The sequence below is a fragment of the Sminthopsis crassicaudata genome, chromosome 2 (assembly GCF_048593235.1).
Source record: "Sminthopsis crassicaudata isolate SCR6 chromosome 2, ASM4859323v1, whole genome shotgun sequence".
NCBI lineage: Eukaryota > Metazoa > Chordata > Mammalia > Dasyuromorphia > Dasyuridae > Sminthopsis > Sminthopsis crassicaudata.
Window position 1 is genome coordinate 130,351,988 of NC_133618.1, and position 23,344 is coordinate 130,375,331.

Below are 23,344 nucleotides of genomic sequence, written 5' to 3' on the forward strand. Positions count from 1 at the left end.
TGGATACATCCAGACATTCTGGAGAGCAATTTGGAATTATGCTCAAAAAGTTATCAAACTGTGCATACCCTTTGACCCAGCAGTGTTTCTACTGGGCTTATATCCCATAGAGATCTTAAAGAAGGGAAAGGGACCTGTAGGTGCAGAATGTTTGTGGCAGCCCTCTTTGTAGTGACCAGAAACTGGAAAATGAATGGATGCCCATCAATTAGAGAATGGCTGAATAAATTGTGGTATATGAATATTATGGAATATTATTGTTCTGTAAGAAACAACCAACAGGATAATTTCAGAAAGGCCTGGAGAGACTTATATGAACTGATGCTGAATGAGATGAACAGAACTAGGAGATCATTATATACTTCAACAACAATACTATATGATGATCAATTCTGATGGATGTGACCATTTTCAACAATGAGATGAACCAAATCAGTTCCAATAGAGCAGTAATGAACTGAACCAGCTACACCCAGGGAAAGAACTCTGGGAGGTGACTATGAACCACTACATAGAATTCCCAATCCCTCTATTTTTGTCCGCCTGCATTTTGGATTTCCTTCAAAGGTAATTGTACACTATTTCAAAGTCTGATTCTTTTCGTACAGCAAAATAACTGTATGGACATGTATACACATATTGTATTTAATTTATAATTTAACATATTTAACATGTATTGGTCAACCTGCCATCTGGGAGGGGTGAGGAGGGGAAAAATTTGAACAAAAGGTTTGGCAATTGTCAATGTTGTAAAATTACCCATGCATATATCTGGTAAATAAAAACTATTTAAAAAAAAGAAAGAAAGAAAGAAAGAAACGTCAATGAGGTCATAGAAAAAGTGATTGGCTTGAGAATAAATGGCTAGCATGAAATACTATATTTTTAGTGGGTTTATGACCTAAGAGAAATCTTGTAACTTTTCAATCTTTCTAAATCTCAGTTTCTGAATCTGAAAAACAGAATCAACGTCCTTTGCTCCAACAATCTCCAAGAGTAGTGGAGCACCAACATGGCAAAAACAAACAAATAAGAAACAATAATGTTGTTTAAAACCACAAAATTCATTAAAGGAATTCATAAAAGGAACAAAGACAATTGCTATATGATAAATGTTTAGTCAATAAATATCTGAAGAGATTAGTATAATAGAAGAGACATTGGATATAGGATCAGAAAATTAAGTCTCAATATTAATTCTAATAATTATGATACTATAACTTAGGAAAAAGGATAACGTCCAGAATTTCAGTTTTCTCATGTGTGCACTGGGGATGACACTTGAATTACTTGCCCCATTTAGTTGTTTTGATGATTGGAGGAATTGATATGAAGCAAAATTTAAAAAAAGGATATATGAATGATATCTATCATAATTATTTAATCAGGAAAATTGAACTTAATATAATTTCATTGAGGATAATTGTAGAATAAATACTATGATTTCAGAAGAATTAAAGGAGATCATCATTGAGAAGGGAAAAGAGAAATTCATTATAGGTGTTAGTCTCCAACATGTAACAAATAACAAAGTAAGAAACAATAAACAAGCTAGGATTCTCAAATAAAATAGAAAAAATAATCATGAAAAAAGGTAGGTTGATCATAAATATAAAATGGAGAGCTGTTAGCTATAGCAGTATCATCATGGTGTCAAAAGAAATGAAGGAAAGTCTTTAGAATGTTGTATATAGACAGCCTTAAGGGAGGATATAGAAAAGAATCACAAATGATGGATAACATGAATGGCTTTCCATTTGCATAGTTAAAGGGAACATGAACACTGATGAGATCATAAATCCATTTAAAGATTTGAATAATATATTCAAATGCTCCAAAGCCTTCAAAAACCTAAAAAAATGACTTTTAATGTTGCAATTTCAGTTAGCAATGAGGGAAGTTATAGAAATAATTTTGAGCAGGAGACCACCATATAAAAGTATGCAAACATACATGTATACACATATATTTGTTTATGCTTTCACATACATATATATATATATATACATTATATATACACATATAATACCACATATACACATGTATATAATAAATACACATATACATACATACATATATATATATTAATTATGGACACAGATGCATATGGGCAAAACTAAATACATATTTATATATACATATGCTTCTATAAAATACATACAAATGCACATACACACACCCCTTACATATATGTACATAAAGCAGATACTAACCTGACCTACAGTGAATGGCATTATATTATAATGGAAGAAATGTTTACTTTCGAATTAGAGGAACAGGATTCAACCCATAGTTGTTCTATTTATTACCTTTGTTACTTTGGACAAATAATTTAATTTGGGGGAGGGCAGGAGGGCTCAGAGTTTTGTCTGCAACATGAAAGACTACATTACAACTAGGATCCAGTCAGGCTCAAAATCTATGACCTTCCCTCAAAGTTAATCATTGCTGACATTTTGCTTTCATTGGTAAATCTCACTTTTCTTGTAAGATTTCTGAAGTTATCTTATTGAGATGACTGGCTTTCATTTTACCAGAGGAAAAAGCAAAGGGAAAAATAGGTTCCTATATAGAAAACATGACAAAACAATAGCCAATTATGTGCCTGTGTGACTCGTTCCATTTTCAGTTTGGATTTTCATTTTGAGTGGTACAGCAATGGTGTGTTTTTCTACATTCCCTTCCCCAATAAAACATCTGGCTACAAACTGGAATTTTCATTAAAGGAGTGCAGGGAGCTTTGGCATAATTCATCCCTAAGCCCCCTTTTGGAAAGTACTTGTATAGTGCAATCTTCTTCTTAATATGAATCTGATATTTTTTTCCTGGCATGAGAATTACATTCAACTAGTGTAAAGAAGGTTTGTTTTTTGAATAGGGAATCTTTTGCCAAGAAGATGAGTGAGAATATGGGGGAGGATGGATGTTATATTGTTATGGGATGATATATTATTATTTTCAAAGCTCTGAGGAGAAAAACTCAACCTTGTCAGCCTTGATTTATGTTAGTTCATTCTGTGATTCAAAAGGAAGGTCAGGTAAGCTTAACTAGAATATTTTGTTATATATATTTTGCCACTGAGAGCAATGAAATGTCCCTCCCCCAACCCCTATCCTTACCCCTTTCTATCCTATGCACATAAGTTACTGCTGAAGAGGTACAGATTATAGCATATTTACACATCAGCTCCACCAAGAGGCCAGAAAAAAATTAAAATTCCTCAGTCTTTCTTTGAGATCACATAGTACATTCTGATTATGGATGGGAAAACTGAGGTATGGAGAAAGAAAGTCATATATCAACCACACTGTCAAAGAATCTCCCAGATGGAAAGGCCCTCAGAGGCCATTTAGTTCAACTGATTACTAACTAGAAATGCTTTCTATAACATGACTGACTAGTTATCATCCAGTCTCTTCTTGAAAACTTCCATTGATGTGAATATACAATTCCCTGAGGTAATCCATTCATTCTTCCTTTGAATAGTTCCCTCCCATTGAGAGGAAGGAAAATTTCCCAATATCGAGCCAAAATCTATCTCCATAAAAACTTCCAGTAATTAATCCTACTTCTCTTGCTAGGAATCAAGTGAAATAAATTTAATTGTTTTTCCATGACATTCTTTCAAGTAAGTAAAAACAGGTATTGCAACTTCCACTCATTCAAAATCTTTTCTTAGTCAAATGGCCTAAATTCATTCAAATATCCCTCATAGGGCCAAGTCAACACTCTCCCTAACCATTATTCTATAAATTTACTCCAGATACTTATCTATTCTGTGTTCATTATCACAGAGAACCTTTCAAAATATTATCAAATATCTCTTGTTGGTTCAAATGAACCATATAGACATTAATCAGTGAAAATTTATTTACCTCCAACTGTAGATAAGCCACTCTTCTAGACATTGAGAAGACAATGGCAAAAGACAAACTGTCTTTGTCTTCAAATAATTTATATTCTATGAAGGGAGACAAAATATATTTTTAATGAGTGACTTAGCTCTTCTTAGCAATACAATGATCCAAGGTAATTCCAAGACTCATGATGGAAAATGTTATCCACATCCAGAGAAATAAGAATGAACTCTAAATGTAGATTGAAATACATTATTTTCACTTTTTAGTTTTGAGGTTTTTTTGGTAGCTTTTCCTTTTTGTTTTGTTTCTTCTATTACATGACTAAGGTAGAAATATGTTTACACATGTATAATCTATATGTTTACACATGATTACACATGTATAACCTATATCAGGAGCAGAACTGAACCATAAAAGTAAAAAAAAATTAAAAAGAGTAAATACCAAAAGAAAAGTAAAGAAAATGAGCAAGAAATAGAAAAAAGTGTTTTGGCCATAGAAAACTACTGTGGTAACAGGGAAGACTAAAACACAATTCAGAAGAGGACAAAATGTCCTTAGAGGAAAACTCTCTATATATGTCATATGAGTTGGTCTCAAGCCCATTAGGTTTCTTCAAAATGCTCATGAAAGGCTTCAAAAGGCAAATAAGAGAGAGAAAAGAAAAAATAATAAAGAAAATGAGAGATATACAAGAGAGAGTTAACAGCTTGGAAAGGAAGGAAAAAATTTAAGAAAGTAACTCCTTAAAAATATAATTGATAAGATGCAAAAAAAAAATATTAAAAATCTACAGAGGAAAACAGTACCTTCAAAAGTAGAATTAACCAAAAGGAAAAAGAAATACAAATGCTAAGAGAAGAAAATTATATATTAAAAACTAGAATGGGGTAAATGGAAACTAATGACTCTATGAGAGAGCAAAAATCAGTCAAATTAAAAGAATGAAAAAATGTTTACAAGAAACACATTTGACACAGAAAGACATACAGAGTAAAGCTAAAAAGAATTTTTGCTTCAGCTGAAATAAAGAGCTAGGGTGACAATTCTGATTTAAGATATAACAAAAGTAAAAATAGATCTAATTAAAGAGATAAGGAAGTAAAGTATATTTTGATAAAGGGTACTGTAAACAATAAAGTAGTAACAATATTAAATGCATATGTACCAAGTAGTAGAGCAGCTATATTCCTAGAGAAGATTTTAAGCCAGTTACAAGAAAAAGTAGTTAGCAAAACTATACTGTGATGGACCTCAACCTTTCCATCCCAGGGTCAAACAAATTTAAGCACAAAATAAACAAGAAAGAAACTAGGAATATTAATAGAATCCCAGAAAACCTAGATATGATAGGCCTCTGGAAAAAATTCAGTAGGGACAGAAAGGAAAACACCTTTTTCTCAGAAGTATGTGGCACCTACACAAAAACTGACCATGTAATAGGGCCTTAATATCTCTCAAATGCAGATAGGCAGAAAGAATAAAAGCTTCCTTTTCAGACCACAATGCAATATAAATTATATTCAATAAAAGCACATGGAAAAATGGACTAAAAACCAATTGGAAATTAAATAATCTAAATCTAAAAAAAATGAGTGAATCAAACAACAAATCCGAGAAAAAAATCCATAATTTCATCCAAGAGAAAGACAATAATGAGACAACATACTAAAACCTATGGGATGCTTCCAAAGCAATTCTTAGGGGAAATTTTGTCTCTAAATAGCTACATAATAAAATAGTGAAAGAGGAGATTAATGAATTTGGCATGGAACTAAAAAAGTTTGAAATAGAACAAATTAAATTTAAAAATACCAAATTACAAATTCTGAAATTCAAAGGAGAAATTAATAAATTTGAAAAAGAAAACTATTGAACTAATTAATAAAACTAAGAGTCAGTTTTATTAAAAATCTCAACAAAACAGATAAAACTTGTGTTAATTGATCAGAAAAAGGCACTATGTTAAATACTAGAAATTTCTCATATAAAAAGTGGTGCTTAAATTGAATTTTAAAGAAAATTAGAAATTCTAAGAGAAGGGAGGAGGAAATGCCTTGGCACTAGATTGTAAATGGATGGAGATGAGAGATGAAGTGTCATGTATGGGAAAAATTAATGAGAAAATAATTTTTGCTGACTTACAGATTATGTTGATGGGATTACTATCTATTTGGGCTAAAGAATTATTTAGAGCTAGATTTTGAAAAAAAACACACAACTATTTTACTAAAAAGAGAAGTTTAAATTTGATGCTAATTATGATAGGAAATAATTGGAGTTGATGGTGTTGTGGGGTGACATGGCCATGATATTTTCTTTAGGAATTTGCTGAGAGACCAATTATGGAAGTTATTATAATAGTCTGTATGGCAAGTGATTGGCCATGAGTTGCATTTAGTCAGAGTTAGAATCCACATAAGAAAAAAAACAAATTCTTAACAGATTCAAAATGCAATGAACAGTGGGTTCTTCTTATTGGATATCTTAAATTAAAGGATGAAAAATGACTTGTCAGATATGCGAAAGGCATTCTTATTCAGAAATGAAATGAACTAGACAGCCTCTGAGGTCTCTCGGTGATTATACTATAATGATTCGGTTTTCTCACCAAAATATTCTTTCTAAACATTTAACATATTCTTCTAAGCAACTAATATAAAAAATCTTGATCAATTTCTTCTCACTTCAATACTCTTATTTCCTTTGCTATGTGGCCATTTTTGACCCTGCTTTGTCATTATTATACCTTAACCATCTTCACCGTATTAAAAGATCAGGATGACTTGAACTCTCCAGATCATCACACAAACACAAATATACACACATACACACACTGTGCATTCTGCTTATATTAAATTTTGTCATATCTTTATGTGTCCAAAGTCAGTCACTGGCCTGCTTTAGTTGACAAGTATTTAAAAACAAAATAATTTTTAAACTAGATAGGAGCTTGGAAGTAATCAAACCCAAAGATTTTTCATGACTCATTGATTTATTTGTATGGGATCATATAAATGAATGTAGGGATCATGAAATTACTATTTGTTATTAGAAAATGCTTAATATAAATACTTATACACACATATCATTATATACCTAGGCTCATGTGAAAATTTCTTGGGTGAAAAGGGATTGTGAATAGAAATAATTTGAGAAGCCCTGGTCTAACCTAGTGTTTCTCAAGAACACCAGTAAAAGAAAAAGATTCTATCAAGTTTTTGATACAAGTCTACAAAATGTTTAATATTCTTATTTAATTAAAACTTTGTTTATAAAAAATGGATCCTTGGAAATGCAATGTGTCAGAGAAGGGACCTAAGAGATCATATTTTCTAATGTTCTTTTTATCCAAATGAGTAAACTGAGGTTTGATGAAGTGAAATGACTAGTTGGGACTCAAAATCAGGTCTAAAAAATTCTAAGTCTGGAATTCATTCTACTCTTGCTTCTTCTCCCAGTTCTCTATTCTTTTCATTTCTGGTTCTTACCTTCTTCCTGGCTGGCATTAGTGATTACTTGAGTCACTAACAACTGCTCCACTTTTGTTGTTTGTCTTTTGGATCAATACTTTCCTTGATTGGGTAGATTCCCCATATGGAAATTTTCTTTCACTGTCAATGTAAATCTTCAATGTATTTGCTCTTTATAGATTAAAAAAAAGTTGTCTGAAGTCATTGAGGCATTAAGTAACATTCCATATGATTAATACACGAAAGTGGACTTGAAGCCAGGGGATATTTGACTAAAGGAGTGTAAATCCATTTGGTCAGGAAAAGATTAAGAAACAAATTCTCTTGGCCTAAGTTACCCACCAAAGGATGATCTCAGTTCAAATCTAGCCTGAGACACTTATTTAACTGTACACACCTGGGCTAGTCACAACCTCTATCTGCCTCAGTTACCTTAGCTGTGAAATTAGGATAATAATAGCACCTACTTTCCAGGGTTGTTGTGAAGATAAAATGAATTAATATTTGTAAAGACCTTTGCAAACATTAAAATGCTATATAATACTAGCCATCATTAATTGTGATGATGGAACTAAAAGAAATTTTAGAATTAAACTCTGAAGAATAAGCTTTACCATGTGCCTAGATTCTGTATCTACATAATAAGGGTCTTTACAGTATGTTCTTAAAGCTACATTACCTTAGATGTGTTATCTTCTCACTTAGAATGTGAGCTTGAGTCCTATCTTCATAGGATACTAGAGATACATTCTGTCTTCATCCCTAACTCTTAAAACAAAATTTGGTGCATGGTAAGTCCTTCACAAATATTTTAAAATAAATTTTCATTCAACCAGCCTTTTGTGCACATTTTACTATCTCTCACTCAAAAGGCCTGGCTAAACAATAGCAATCAGTCATTCAGATCAACAAAACAATAGTTAAGTATTACTTACTGCTTATTATGTGCCAAACATAATGTTAAGTGTACACTCATTCTGATTCCAAGGAAATTAAAGAGATATACATTTCATACAAAGCCTTACTCAGTTAAATCTGTCATTTATTTCTTAGAATAGATAGTTTTAGAAGAGGATATGCCTTGAAATCAGAGTTAGAAAAGTTGAATAGAATGTTTTTAATAGCTAGAGCTGTACTGAAGCCTTGTTAGGACTATAGTACAGTTTCTCTTCCCCAACTCTTTTCAGAGACTCTGAAGTCACCTGGCCCCTCACGCCATGTTCTCTCACTTGAACAAGAGTTGCGAAAATGCAATTGTGAGCACTACATTTGCTGTGAGAGAATATAATTCACTTTAAACCTTTAAATGTCACTTCATTACAGGGAGCTCTGCTGAAAATACAGGAGCTCTGTAGCTGGGGCACCAAAGGCCCCGTCTTACCAGAACACAGCAGAGGGGTTTCTGACAACTCAGATTTCAGGGGGCCTTGGACAGTTTGTTCAGAAACTGTGTGGGGTTTTAAATCTGATTTCTCTTTGAAGGGTCCCTCTCATCTGGTTCTGTGAAGACAGGAGAGTCAATTAAAAAGGTGCAGTAGCAGAAGTGCTGGAGCCCTTTATCCAGCTCAGTGTGGGAGAAAGAGTGAAGGCCTGGAATAGAATGCTGCATTGAGATTGCTGCTGACCTTTCATAACTGGCAAGGCACGTTCAAGGTTATCTTAAAAGGGACAGAAACATCAACGACATTAAAAGACTTAGCTGTTTTCTTGAAGCACAGCAGTAGTGCAAGAGAGGAAGTCATTGTGTCTCAGAGGTTCAGAAATAGCTTATTCTGGTTCTCTCTCTCTCTCTGTTGCTCTCTGTCTTCTCTCTCGCTCTTTCACTCCCTCCTGGGCCTTCTTCTCTCTCTCCCTTCTTCCTACCATCCCTCCTCCCTCCTTTCCTCACCCCCCCCCTTTCTGCCTATCTGTCTCTCTCTCACTTATCAGAGGATAGTTATCATGGAATTTGAAGCTAATAACAATCTTAAAGGAAATTTAATCCAACCTAGAGAGGGAAAGGGTTTTGCCCCTGGTCACATGGATAGGTTGTAGCTTATAAAGTTGGAAGGGACCTGAGAGATCATTTAGCATGTTCCTCTCATTTCCTCAGGATGAACTCAGAACCCAGTTACTCTAGTAATAGGAAACATACCTGTGTTTCAGGTTCTGAAATACAGATCCAGTATTTTTTTTTTTCCTCACAACATCTTATAGAAGGAAAAGAAGGCAGGAGACCAGATTTAAATATGAGCCATTCTTCCCAATATCCCATTCAGTCTCTGGTACCTTTCTCACTTACTGGATTTATTGGTTGATCATTGTCCTTTGTTCTCAAAGAGGACCAAAATGACATCACTATATTAGGGTCAAGTTACAGTGTTCTATTATGGCTGATCAGACCAATGTGAGCTTGGAATGCTCTACCACAGGTTAGACAAATAGTCCCTATGAACATTTGGAGTGGACTCTAACTTTGCACATCAAGCATTTCTTCTGAGCTAATTCTGCTTTGCTCATAGAATATAGCACTTTCTCTGATGAGGGCACACTGTGCTGGGGGTGCTTTGCCAGTGTCTCTTGTATCATACAATTGATTCTAAAATTCTTAAGAGAGACCTTGAGAATGTCGTTGTATCATTTTTTCTGACCACCTTGTGAGCACCTGCCTTTGGTGAGTTTTCCACAAAATAATCTTTTTGGCAATAGTACATTTGGCATTTGAACAATGTGGTCAGCCCAACAGAGCTGTGCTCTTTTCAGCAAAGTTGAAGTCACTGACAGTCTAGAAAAGGAGCACAAAATTCAAGATCATAACATTATCAACCAAAGATTTATTAAGGATTTGACAATATGCCAGATACTGTATTAACCCTTAAAGATACAAAGAAAGGTAAAAATCATCCCTATTTCACATTAGAATGGGGAAAACAAATTAAAAACAACAACGTACACACAAGACAAACATATTTCTACATACGAGTTTGTAATGCTCAAGGAGGATTACATCCTTTAGTGTAAGAGCTCCTCCTTTGGAGTCTTAGCTTCATTGAATTCTTATCCCTGGCTCCAAGAAACTATAACACACATAGCATTACATCCAAAACTGTTGCAGAAGTAGGGCTAAACTAGATTGAGAGCAACTGACTCACCTCAAATTTCTTGGTGAGGTAGGGGGATGTCTACCCCAAGCGTGGGAAGATTCTTACCAGAAGAAAGAGTTAAGAACAATTTGTTTTCATAGCCATAAAGGGAACTAAAGAAGAACTTATGGAATGCTTAGAGGTTGGTCAGATATTGAAGACACCAGTGTACTGCATCCTAGGCCATCACCTGTGATCTTGACTTTTGTCTTGTCATTGGACTTCAATGACTCTGAGAGAGAGAGTGACAGTGATGATTTTTGCAACTCTGCTTCACATAAATTCAGATTACACTTGAGTCAAGTCATCTTCATGTTGTCATTGGTTCTCTTCAAAAACAAAGGATCATCAACAACAAAACGTGTATATATGCACATAGATATACATAAATATACATATACATGTGTGTATATATTTGAGGAAATAATAATGCATAAAAGTCTTCCCAATTATGTGTTTATGTGTGTGTTAACAGACGTAATTGTATCTACATATACATTTTTAGGAGATAGAAGTATATGATGTTTTATATATATGTATTTTTTTTTAATAAATAAGAAGTAATTCTTAAAAGGATGATATTAAACATATATTGTATTTAATATATACTTTAACATATTTAATATGTATTGGTCAACCTGCCATCTGGGGAGGGGGGAAGGAGCGGAAAAATTAGAACAAAAGGTTTGGCAATTGTCAGTGCTGTAAAATTACCCATGCATATATCCGGCAAATAAAAACTATAATAAAATAATAATAATAAAGAGCTAAGAAGTTTTAAAAAAGGATGGTATTAAAGAAATAGAAATTTGAAAGATATTCTAGTGAGCACAAAAATGTAAAGGGAAAATAGAAGGGCATATGTTATCTTTGGGCTGGCTTTGTTTTAATAAAGAAGCTATCATCACCATATATATAATCACAACTCTATTCTTTTATTTTCATCCTGCTTCCCTCAGAGTTTGGGAACTATCTGCCAATTGTTTTATAGAGACAAAGTTGATGGATGAAACAAAAAGGCAGAATGAGAAGACAATTATGTTACAGTCTCTTATGCAAACCCAAGAAAGAAAGAAATAAAAGAAAGAAAGAATAAAAGAAGGAAAGAAAGAAAGGGAGAGCAAGAGGACAGGGAGAGGAAGGAAGGAAGAAAGAAAGCAAGGAAGGCAGGATGGAAGGAATGAATAAAGAAGAAGGGAAGGAAAGGAGGAAAGGAAGGAAGGGGAATGAAGGAAGGAAGGGGAAAGAAGGAGGGAAGGAAGGAATGAAGAAGAAGGGAAAGAGGGAAGGAGGGAGGGAAAGAAGAAAGGAAGGAAAGATGTAAAGAAGCAAGGGAGGAATAAGAAAGGAGAAAGGGAAGGAGAGAAGAAAAGAAAGAAAAAGAAAGGAAGGAAAGAAAGAAAGAAAGAAAGAGAAAAAGAAAGAAAGAAAGAAAGAGAAAGAAGAGAGAGAGAGAGAGAGAAAGAGAGAGAGAGAGAGAAAAGAAGGAAGAAAGAAAGAGAAATAGAAAAATTTTCTCCAGGTATAAACAACTCCTTTTTACAAATAGTACATGAGTTCATAAATATGAAGGATCATATCCACCTGTCTGTGTCCGGACCACACTGCACACCTATATTTCAGATCTTTACACAGATAAAAGAGCCTGGTGTTATAGGAGCCCCAAAAAGGGCAAAATCAGCCTTATCTCAAGACAGAGCCAGCCCTTACTCCTATGCTGAGAAACTTGGTGCCCTGTTACGCTGGACTGCACATTTTTGGATCTGTAGGAGACATGAACAGATTTCACAGAAAGTTGCCAACCTCTGTGGAATTACTTTGAATTGACAGCTCTCTGAGCAGTATTATTTGGCATTTAGACTTCTAGAAAATAGGCACTGATCAGCAGTGGTTTATTTTCACTCACAAAAACCTCAAAGAGGGTTTCCAAACTGTAGTACCACGCCCTCTGATAGCCACCTCAGCAGCAAAAATCAGCAGGCCACTCTTCCCATATCTTTGCTTTTAAGATAAGGAAACTCATCAGGATGTAATCATGATGATTTGCATTTCAGTGAACCTAGTGGAGGGAGTGTGGGAGTGATTCTGGGCTCTTGGACAGCTCTGCAATGACATAGGGTTCCACCCATAGAAATCATGAGGAAGCAACATCCAGAGATTTTCATTCAATTTATCAGCAAATCAAGTCTCTTTCATGTGCCAGATCTTGTGCTAGTTACTTGAAATATGAAGATACAAAAATGAAATCAGTCATTATGCTCAAGGTATCTTACTCTGGACAGAGTTAATGGGAGAGAGTCAGTAATAGAAATATTTATAAAATAAGTCTGAATATGAATGCAGCATCCTTATCAAGTAAAATTCTTGGAATTTTAGGAAGTGAAGACAATGGTTTTAATTATATATGTATATTATATATACAGGTAAGAGAGAATACTTTTATAAATATGTATCCATTCATGTCTAATAGCTATCACTAGAGTGGGGGAGAAAAAATTTACATAACTTTACTATATATTTAAAGAGCAAATTGTATACAATAGATTGGCAGTTTTATGTTCATTCATCTCTTGATCTTATGTTATGGAAATGCTTGTTTTGTTCCATAAATTAAAAATAAAAACACATATACATATATGTATATACATATAGCAAATGCACATTATATGTTTCTATGTATATATGCATATGTAAATACATATACACCTACATAAATATATACATACCTATATAAATAAATATTATATATGTATATATATATTTATACACACACACACACACACACTATTTGAGTCTGTGTCTGTGTCCATGTTATACCATATTGTTATATTGGATGGAAAGATAACTTATATGGAGTGACAAGACTTGGAGTTCAAATCTTGATTCTTCTGCTGACTTCCTTTGACACCTTAGATGAATTATTGCCCCAGCTAAAAAAATGAAGAAATCGATAATTCTTGAGACTATTGTCATAGAAGTCTGTCACAGAATCTCAGAGCTAGAAAAGATCAAAAAAGGTTTGAAAAGCAGATAGGCTGGTGGTACCTGAAAATGAATTGCATCTAACAAGCTTTCATCCAGATTAACAATAGAACAAATTAATCAAATAACTTTAATGTTGAGGAAATTCCTCCGAAGGCAGACCATTTTAATTTTGTTTGGATCTTATTGTTAAAAGGAAAGGTAACTTGGCATGTGGAAGGGAGAGTTTTCCTTAGAGAGACGAAGAACTGGGTTCAAGTGCTTCCTCAGATGCATATTATCTTTGTGATCCTGAGCCAAGTATCTTAACTGCTTAGTGGTCCAGCTGACCTTAAGACTAAGTAACCAACTGCTGGTCAATACATAGATGAAATTTCTTCACCAGCAAATCTGATATCAATATAATCTCCTGTTTTAATATTTTTCTAATTAAAATGCAATTTTATTAAGCATCAGTCTCTGTGCCAAGCACTTTCAGTGAATGAAAAAATATAATTCTTCAATCAAAAAGCTTACAGTATTCTAGGGATAAACAATGTGTGCATAGTACATTAAATATAACTTTATTATAATTTTTTCCTTAGAAAGAACAATTTATACTGTCATCATAACATATATCTAATTTTATCAAAGTTTCTCTAGATATAAAATTTTTATGATTATCACTCTTCCATATGCTAAATCTTCAAATACTTGAAGGCATCACTTTTATGCCATTTCTACAATCTGGTTTTCCACTCTAAACATACCCATTTCCTTTAACTAGTCCTTGAATGGTATGACTGCTTTTGTTCCATCTTTTAATGACCATAGCAAAATGTTTATTGAAAAATAATATTCTCCACATTATCTGGGAAGGACAGAGGAAAGTTGAATTATCTTCTAGATAGAGAGAGAGATCATTTGCCTTTTACTTTCTTCTTCAAAAGCCTTACTTCATGATGTACTTGAGGGCTTTCTGTGGCTTTCCTATGATTTTCTGTGACCTCAAGCTTAAACACCCTCAACTTCTTTTCGTGTCTCTGTTATAAGTCTCATAAAAGCTTTAGTTCTGACAGCTTACTTGGATGTTCATGAATATGCTAAAGTAGCATTATGGCATCTTGCCATATTATACTTATTTAGATAGAATGCAATCAAGCATGACTATTTAAAAAACAAAACAAAAAAGGTAATCTGTAATAGTTTTTTTTTTTTTTTTCTCATATTAAAGGAACAAAATCCTATCCTGTTAAGGAAGAAAAAGCATACAATTTCATCCTCACACATACATATGAACTTTTACAGATTACAGACTTTCCCTGAAATTGAACATGTTTTCATAAGAACAATCTTAAACCCTTATAGATCATCACACAAGGAAAAACAATTTTCTGGGTTATGAAGTATGACTATCAAGTGCCCAATCTGCATTTGATATATAACTTGAGATCAATTGGGAACTGGAGATATGGTTACTGAAAATAAGAACCTTTGAAAAAAGAACTCTTTATCCTTAAGCTATGGTTTTCTCTGGGCTTGTTGAATAAAAAAAATCAATTCAATGTGATATTATTATCATCAATATTAACATTATTACCATCTCTCGGATGTATTTAGTAATTTCATGTAGGGTACGTTGCTTTACATAGGCTATCTACTTCAACTTTAAAGATTCTATAATGGTCAAATTATATGCCCTGATAGAGAGAATGCATCCCTAAATATAATTTCTCTTCAAAGAAAAAACAACAAACTATTGATATTTTTTTAGAAATCACTCATCTTAAGCCGTACTCAGGTTTTACATAGATCACATTTAGAAGGATAGAGAACTATGCAACCTATATTTTGAAAAATAGAATTATCTAAAATAAAGACTATAATTTTACTATATTCATTTCTATAATCTTCTGTTAAAAATAAATTCCCCATCCTTTCATACAGACTGCAGAGCTAACAAGATCTCTATTTTAAGAGTAAAACAATTTCATTTATTTATTCTTATAACATCCTGTCAGGTGAGTGAGAAATATTATTATTCTAACTTAAAAGAGAATAAAATGATAGGATTTCAAACTGAAAAGAAACCTTCAGAAGCTCTCAGTACTTTCTCATTCCTCAACTCCATATAAAATCACTTGCATCTCTTTACAACATTTCTTTTCTCTGTTACTACCATCACCTAAGGCCAGGCTCTCATGGCCAAATGCTCGAATGCTTGTCAAAGGTTGCTTTTTGGTTTCCCTACATTAAATATCTCTGTATCCAGTTCCTACTCTACTGAATTACATCAGTGTTATATTACTAAAATATGGGTTGACCAAAGAGCACCCCTCTAATCCAATAAAATCCAAAAGGCTTCTTACTATTTCTAGGATTAAAATAACATTTTTGGACTTTTAAAAACCTTTTATTAGTTGACCACTTCTTAATTTTTCAATCTTTTTTATATCATCCTCCCCTCTATATACTTTGTAAACTAATGACATTGACTTACTTAACACAACACTCCTTTCATATTGATATATTTTCACTGTTTGTCTCCCTTGTCTGGGACTCTGTTTTTCTGTTTCTGTCTCTCTCTGTCTCTGTGTGTGTGTCTTTCTGTCTCTGTCTCTGTCTTTGTCTCTCTATCTCTCTCTTTGTGTGCTTCTGTCTCAATCTCTCTGGCTCTGTTTCTTTCTGTTGATGTCTCTGTGTCTGTCTCTGTTTCTTGTTGTCTCTGTCTCTGTATGTGTGTCTGGTTCTCACTGTCTTTTTCTCTCTGTCTCTGTTTCTCTTTCTATCTTTGTGTGTATCTCTCTCTGTCTCTTTCCTTCTGTCACTCTCTGTTTTAGCTATCTCTTTCTCTGCCTCTTTCTTTCTGCCTCTGTCTCTCTGTTTCTGTCTCTGTCTCTTGCTGTCTGTCTCTCTTTTCCTCTGTGTCTCTGTATCTTTCTGTCTCTGAGGTCTCTTTCTTTCTTTCTTTTCTTTCTTTCTTTTCTTTCTTTCTTTTCTTTCTTTCTTTCTTTCTTTCTTTCTTTCTTTCTTTCTTTCTTTCTTTCTTTCTTTCTTTCTTTCTTTCTTTCTTTCTTTCTTTCTTTCTTTCTTTCTTTCTTTCTTTCTTTCTTTCTTTCTTTCTTTCTTTCTTTCTTTCTTTCTTTCTTTCTTTCTTTCTTTCTTTCTTTCTTTCTTTCTTTCTTTCTTTTCTTTCTTCCTCCCTCCCTTCCTTTCTCTCTTCTCTCTCTCTCTCTCTCTCTCTCTCTCTCTCTCTCTCTCTCTCTCTCTCTCTCTCTGCCTTTCTGCATATTATCCAGATCACAGTTAAAAGGAAACTCTATCTTATAAGGGGATAAACATTTGATTTTTATTTTGATGGGTATTTCTCTGGAGAACTTTGTAAAAGATGGCTCCAGGGCAGCTAGGTGGCTCAGTGGATAGAGCATCTGCCCTGAAGTCAGGAGGACCTGAGTTCAAATCTATCCTCAGACTCTTAACACTTCCTCAGCAACCCAATTGACTCAGCAAAAAAAAAAAAAAAAAAAAAAAAAAAAAAAAAAAGATGGCTCTACATATATGTAGGAGGCTGTCAGTATGTTGCTCAAAGGGAGGCAGAATAGACATCTCTAGCTTTTTCTCTCCTTGACATTTTGGCAAGGGGCATTTTGATTTCTTCCAGGAGAAGATGCAAGAAGTTGGGCTCAGAGACCATTCTATTCCTCTCAGAAAAAGGTATACCAGATTAGAGATACAATTGAGTTTAGTCTGATTTATGAACTGTGTCATTATTGGGGGTGGGAGGGGGAAGGGAAGGAGTCAAGCTTTATATGCAAAGCTTGTTCTCACTAAATACCAATTTAACAATGAACACGTATCAAATAGCAATTATCAAAGAAAAACTATTAATACAAATCTATAACAAAACAAAAATCATTAAAGGTACACATAGGAGAATATGTAATATATACATACAAATACATAATATTATATATATACTCACATTGACACACACACACATATATATATAAACATACTGTACATAAAATGCCTATATACATATACATATGTGTATACCCGTGTATGTATAAAACACAGGTACACACATATAAACATGTCTGTGTGTTCATATTACATAATATAGAGTGAAGGCGGTCTCTCATTAGGAATAAGTTGCTCTCCTCAGCTAAGTGAGAGAATTCTAGATCTTACCCAAGAAAAAACTCCCAAAAGTCTTTAGTCTTTAGAGTGGCAAGCTGTAACAAGGAACATGTTAAGAAACTGTCAGTTCCTCATATATCTTCCCAGTGTCTTTTCCTTCAGCAGCCTGAAGTGGACTTTCCATCTTCCGTCATCATTCTTAAAGCTAGAATTCGTAGAATCCAAAGTGACTTGAAAAATTAAAGATTCTCAAAGACTGGACAAGAATTGAAGCTCTCTCACCTAAAATCAATTCCATTACACTCCTGAAGCAGGGAAGGATATTCATCTCTACCACTAGGGAGAAAGTTTCATACTGAATAGCTTTTAAACAGTAGTTAAACTGTATTTGGCATTGAATCAGGGGATATTACAGTTTTCCAGTTTTAATTTTAAAATGAAGAAACTGAGATAGAAATTACTATATAGACTCATATACATATCAATCAGTTAAAGAATCAGTCAATACACTTTTTTTTTTAATTTTTTTTTTAAGTCTACAATGTGCCAGACTGTATTATATGAGGGTACAAAGAAAGGTCAAAAATAGTCTTTTCTCTCAAGGACCTCACAGTTGAATAGGGGAAATAATATGCAAATAACTAGGTACAACAAGCTATATACAATGTAAATATGAAATAATAAACAGAGGGAAGGCATTAGAAAGGATCATCTGACCTACACAAAGATACCCCTACTTATTTAGTTGATTTACTATTATTGTCATTACTCATTTTGTCTAACTTTTAATCCATCAAAATAAAACAGCTATAAGTAGACATTATATAGCTCCCTTCATTTGAAAATTTATTTCAAATTTTCTTATTTATTTTTAAAAGAAGAGACAACATGGCAAAGTAGACAGAGATCTGGCTTCAGATTCAGGAAATCCAGCTTTTAAGACAAACTCTTTGTGTGACCCTAGATAACTCATTTGGCTTCTCAGTTTCTCAAGAAACTTGCAAATAAGTTGCCAATCTGAACTGATAAAAGAAATCTTGAAAGTTCAGTGTAGAGAGAAAATCACAGGTCTATTTTTTAAAGTTTTTATTGTAATTTTAATTTCCAGAATCCTAAATCCTATACCCTACTTTCCTCTGCAAAATACTAAAGACCTCAAGCCATTTGCTTCTCATTCTCAAATTTAAATGACTTATAAAAGTAGACTTGTATGCTACAGATAAAGCACATAAAACAATTCAGCCTTATCTTTGTATAAACTATAAGGTTTAGGTTCAAATACAATTATTTTGGTACTATCATCTGATTTTTGTGATAGTTTTTATGAAATAATGAGTCATGCCAGTACTACAGTTTTTTGTGTTTATTGAATACAAATATTTTTCTCCCTGCCCTCAAATTGTAAGTTATTTATAGATTATTCAGTTTCTTTCCCTAAAATTGGTTGATATATATTTTCTTTTTCTTGTTCATTTGAATTCATTTCATTTGAATATTTTATATTTTATATTTTCATTATTCATTTATATATTCATATTATTATAAATATTTATTATTTATATATTTTACATTTTTGCAAATAATAATTTTTCACTTTTTATTGGTTTTGTTGACATAAAGTTGGACAAAATAGTTTATACTAATATTCTTGATTATTATTTGTGAGTTTTCCTTTTTAGTTTGATATTAGAAATTTGACTTTCTTTTTAATGGTTTATCTATTTTAATGTTTAACTTAGAACTAAATTTCATCTATTATTTTTCAATTTTGTTTTCAATTTTATTAAAAAATTTAGTTTTAATATTTTAATTTGTGGCTTAATTAGTGTTTTTCAGTTTATTAATGTTTTCAGTTATATTTCTAACTTTTGATCTATTCTTTTTCTCTTTTATTAACAAAAGTGTTTAAAGATATAAATATTTCTTCAAAGACTGATTTGACTGTATCTCTGCAATTTTGAAATGTTTCAATTACTGACTTGATTTTTCATGACAATTTCTATAATTTCAATAATTTGTAATCCAAATTATTTTAATATGAAAATTTTGAATGAATTTCTAGTCACTAATTGATTTCTAATACTTTTTTCAATGGCATTTCATTTAACATAATTTTACTATATTTTATCAATAAGGAATAATATCTTTATTCTTTGTGAGGGTTTTATATGCTAGAATGTTGTCAATTTTTTAAAAGTTGCCATACATATCTGAGTAATACTGTCTTCCTTTCTATTTCTATTCAATAATTAAAGGATATGTTTCTATTTTTTTTCTAAAAATTTGCCCCTTAACTTTTGTTATATCATTACAGATATATTGCATATTTCGCCTTTTTATTCATTTTTTTCCTTTAAGTATTTTGAAATTATGCCAATAGATTAAGTATTAAAATCAATTCATTCTCTCCTTCCTTTTGACAAAACTTAGTTTCCCTTTTGATCTCTTTTACTTAAGTCTATATTTTCATTGCCTTGTTTGAAATGACAACTGCTATTTCAATTTTGTGTGTGTATGTGTTCAGCTAAGGCAGAAGACATTTTGCTTCATTTAGTTTTTTAATCCATTCCGCTAATATCTTCTCTTTATTGGGTGTTTATCCTATTAATATTTACAATCATGATAGTTAATTTTTTTTCCTTTTCTCTATTCTACCTATTTGTCACTTAGGTACAAAAGGAAACATCATTTAAAAAAGAAAAGAAAAAAAGGAAGGAAGGAAGAAAGAAAAGGGAAAGATTAACAACATTTTTCTCAGATCTATGGATATGACAAAATTTCATGACCACATAACAAATAAAATATCAAATATGATAAAATAGATGATTTGGAATTAACACATAAAATTCACAGAGCAAACAACTCTGAAAAAAATATAAGGACCATGATCAATACAGTGATTTTTTTTTTCATTATTCCAGAGGACTGATAATAAAATATCATTACTCTATTCTGTTCAATTCAGTTTTCATCAATGTACCTTTCCATATGCCTAGTTGTTTTAAAATCTTCCAAAACAAGATGTCCCTCCCAGGATAAGCTGATCATCAGATTATTTCCTCATCATATTATTAAATTCCACCTTGGACATACTCAGCATCTTCCCAACCTCCTCAGTCTCCTCTCTCCTCTTACTGGAGAGTTGGAGAGTGGTGGACCAAGCTCTACTCAAAGCATTTCTCTATAACAGCAGAACCTGTACTTTGCGTCTCATTCTACTTTCTAGCTGTAGCTCTATTTGGTTTCAACCTAGGAAATAAGACACCCATTAGTGTTCCACAACTACCACTACTAAAAATCATGAATGATTTTTTAGCTTCTGTTTGTCTTTTACTTTTATATTTTAAGCTCCAGAGTAGAGGGACTGTCTTTTTATTCTTATTTCTAACTCCAGCACTTGACATAGAGCATGGCACATAGTAGGTGTACAATAAATATTTGTTGAAATTAAATTGAAACATATCTATTACAGAGAGTGATAGATTTAAGGTACAGAATGAAATGTCTATCTTTTCTTTTGTTTATAGCAATTGAAGTAATTTGTTTTTTCTTGACTGAACATATTTGTAATAACAAATTTGTTTTTATTTTCAGTTAGGAGAGATGTGAGAGCAAGAGAAAACATATTTATTTGCTTGTTTAAAAAATAGAGGAAAGTTTCCATAGTTGTGTAATATTGCAAACAATTTCAAATAATGCCATTATATTATTAATTTACTTATTGTTTGTTTTGTTATTGTTAATTTATTATTATTTTAATTTTCTTCAATTCTGGGAATTACACCTCTCATGAAGTTGGGGAAATCTATAAATGTTCATAACATAAAAACAAAACATATCAATAAGACTTAAAAAAAAACTGGCTTATACACTGGAATTTTTAACTTTTAAATTTGTATCTTGATTTTCTTTTGGATAGAATTCCTGAACTAGAGCATATTTTTCAGTGCCTGGTGATAATCTCTAAGGTTGATACATTATAGCAAGAAAGTCTTTCCCCTTATTTTGTGGCTTCAACTTGTTAACTCCTAAATTAGAACTTGGTATATTTGATGCAGTGTCACAGATGTTGGAACAATGCCATAACCTCTGATTCCCAGGATCAGAGGAGCAAAGGAGCACAGATCTAGTTCTCTGAGACATTTCAAGGGACATCTAAGACAATGGCTTGATTTAACAGAAGAAGAAAAAGGAGTTGATGAGACTTGTTTGAGATCATGCATATGTCTGGCGGAAGAGGTGATATTCTCAATAGTAATTATGAAAAAACCTAGATTTTAAAAATGTTAATAAATGAGCTTTTATTAAAATATCTTTACATGACAGACTTTATAAGTGGTATAGGAATATGAAGACAAAAATGAAAAAGCTCTTGCCTTTATGAGCTTATATTCTAAGAAGGGAGATACTGTTCACTGAGCTTTATTTAGCTTGAGCATTGTTCTTCCAGAGGGGTCAAAATTTCTCCTAATAGTCACATACAGTACTCTGAGGCTTATATAATTAGCTTGTTGGCTTGCAAAAGCCTATGCAAGTTACTTTGAGAAGTACACAAAAAGGAACCTAAAGTTCATGGGATAAGGAAGAGAAATCACTAGATGGGAAAAAATTGGAAATGTCTCCTACAAGAAGCGAAATTAGAGATGAATTTTAAAAGAAACTGGATACTATGAGGTAAGAAAGAATAATATTCTAAGCATAAGTATAATCCGTGTAAAAGCATGGAGAAAAGACAAGGTTTGGTCATGTAAGCATAACAGTAGGGAGGGAAATATTTTTGGATTGTGCAGTATGTGAAGGGGAACTTCCTAGATGAGGCAGACAAAAAGAATAGGAACATACCTGGTGGAATGAAGAGCATGGATTGGGTACCAAATATAGTACCTAATTGGGAGAGAAGTGGAAGAGGATTGTTGATGGATGCATGGAGATTGTAGAATGACTGGACCAGTCTTTTGGTATATAAGACATAAGATTTGCTGGGAAGAAGTTGAGCCAGAATTTGACTTCCATTTTCCTCAATAATCATATAATAATTCAATTAGATAAAGAGTATAGATGAAGGGCATTTTATGGATAGAGGAGTTAACTTACTACTGAAGATGGTGCTGAGAATATAGATAGAAACAAAACCATTTCTGCCTCAGTAGATTATATCCTCCCACAGGTGACAAAATGAGTTCACATATACAAAAATCAGATTATCTGAGGAAAGAAAATTAGTAATTTATAGTGCATATTGAGCCCATTCCTGTAGCTTTTAATTTTAGAAAGTTTACAGGGGTACAAAAGGTCTAAAGTGACTAGCCCATAGTCACACAGCCAAGTAAGTAGCCATAGGCAGACATAAACTGTAAAGTCAGGACTAGTTCCCTGAAGGGCTCAGAATCAGCCAGAGTCAGGATAAGCAAAAGTCCTTGCCCCACGTTGGGCGCCAAAATGTAAAGTTCTGTTGTCTCTAAATTGTGATCGTTCTCTTGGGGGGCAGGTTTCTTGGGGAGCTTCTGGGGAGGCAGCCTTAGTAATCCCCCAAATGCAGCTGAAATCTTATCTCCTTCACTTGGGGCTCGGATAGTTTTCAGAGGCCTTTTGGATCTTGCCTCTAGTTCTTTGTCTCTTCCAGCTTCTCGTCTCTAGCTCCCTGTGAATCCAAAGCCTCTAGCCAGAACAAAGGTAGACTTGGGAATGAATCAGACTCTGCCTCCAAGAGTGTGATTGTGGGCTTCTGTGTGTTTGGCCCTGAGAGTTTCTTGCTTATATGGTACACACTGAGTATACACCAATCAT